The 1,592-nt window shown below is 53.0% G+C and overlaps 1 protein-coding gene across 2 annotated transcripts in view; it reads left to right on the top strand.

The window, feature by feature from the left end:
• The window catches only part of SLC1A6 (solute carrier family 1 (high affinity aspartate/glutamate transporter), member 6), a 31,506-nt gene continuing 29,914 nt past the window's right edge, over nucleotides 1–1,592 (top strand). The window contains exon 1 of one of the 2 annotated variants that reach the window (XM_011953223.1): nucleotides 1–187. The gene's annotated coding sequence lies outside the window, so the exon portion shown is untranslated. Of the gene's footprint in view, nucleotides 188–1,146; nucleotides 1,302–1,592 lie in introns of those variants that run through there. The other variant, XM_011953224.1, reaches the window with a different exon arrangement.

Below are 1,592 nucleotides of genomic sequence, written 5' to 3'. Positions count from 1 at the left end.
CGGCTCGGCGCGGGGACTCGGTGGGGCTGCAGCGCCGTGGTTGCGGGCAGGTGGGGATCCGTGGCGCTGGGCTCAGGCGTGTAGGGCGCTCCCTGCACCCACGTCCCCACCTCTCTGCCGCCCTTTGTCTCTGAGCTCCTCCTTGCCCCTTAGAGCCGTCGCCACCGCTTTTCTCCGGGTCGTTCTGGTGAGTTTTCTATCCCCTTAGTTATCCCCGGTCTCCCTGCCCCATATCCCCACCTCCCCAACCCGTGGCCTCCGCTCACAGGCATGTTTCCAGCACCGAGCCTGATGCCTCGTGCATTTATAGGGCTCGATTGCCTTCTCTATCAGAGGGCTTATTTCACCAATTTCAGATATATCTGATGTGGCTGAGGCTGCAAGGGGTCTGGGCATTAGTGTGTGTGTGTGTGTGTGTGTGTGTGAGAGAGAGAGAGAGAGAGAGCGCCACAGAGAGAGAGAGAGACAGAGAGACTGAATTTGTGAGTGGGATCGCCATCCTGAACAGGTGTGTGGAGCTGAATGTTTAAATGTGAGGATGATTTCAAAAGTCTGAAGTTTGTGTTTTGTGCCCTAAAAAGTGTGTGTGTGTGTGTGTGTGTGTTTCTGTGTGTATGTAGGAATTGTGTGACTGTCACTGCCTCTGTAGGATTTAATCCATGACGGGTGGTTGTGCAGAGCCACGAAGGTGTGTGTGGTTGTGTGTCTGAGGGTGTACATGAATGTGTGTGTGTGCAGAATTGTAGGACTGTATGCCCGGAATTGCATTTCTGAAGGTGTGTGGTTGTGCGCCTGAGGGTGTACATGAATGTGGGAAGTGTGTGTGTGTGTGTATGTGTGTGTGTGTGTGTAGGGATTGTATGATTGCATGCGTGGAGCTGCATTTCTGAAGGTGTGTGTGGGTGTGTGTGTGGTTGTATATCTGAAAAGTTTGCGTGTGACTGTGTCTGTCTGAGGTTGTGGATATGTCAATTGCATACAAGAGGTTTTCGAGGTTATGTGTGCCTGTGTGTGTCTGAGTGTGTGTGATGTACGTGGTTTCCATCCCATCTCTCTCTCCCCCCACTCACTCCTCTGGCTAGCACAGCATTGACATAAAATAGAAAGCATTTTCAGTTTGCTCACTGTAGCCTGCTTTAGTTTTAGGGATGTAAGAGGCTCCAAGAGGCAGCCGACACATCTCGTCATATCGAAGTGTCTGGAGGTTGGGAGAACCAAGTGGGAAAGACCCGTCCTCACCCCTCACCCTGTAGAGACTGGGGACACTAGAAGGGACATTTTCTGAGCAGGAAACCCAAGAGGTAAGTCCAAAAGAAAACCTAGACCCAGGAAAGCCTAGAGAAGAGGGAGCCCAGGGTGGGGAAGAAGAGAGAGACCCAGAGAGGCCCAAGTGGAGGTTAAGATCACATTTCAAGGCTGGGCGCGGTGGCTCACGCCTGTAATCCCAGCACTTTGGGAGGCCGAGGCGGGCGGATCACAAGGTCATGAGATCGAGATCACAGTGAAACCGCGCCTCTACTAAAAATACAAAAAATTAGCCGGGCGCGGTGGCGGGCGCCTGTAGTCCCAGCTACTCGGGAGGCTGAGGCAGG

Source organism: Colobus angolensis, unplaced genomic scaffold (assembly GCF_000951035.1).
Source record: "Colobus angolensis palliatus isolate OR3802 unplaced genomic scaffold, Cang.pa_1.0 Scaffold36, whole genome shotgun sequence".
Classification (NCBI taxonomy): Eukaryota; Metazoa; Chordata; class Mammalia; order Primates; family Cercopithecidae; genus Colobus; species Colobus angolensis.
Note: the sequence above shows the minus strand (reverse complement) of the source record. Positions and strands in the feature narration are given on the sequence as shown.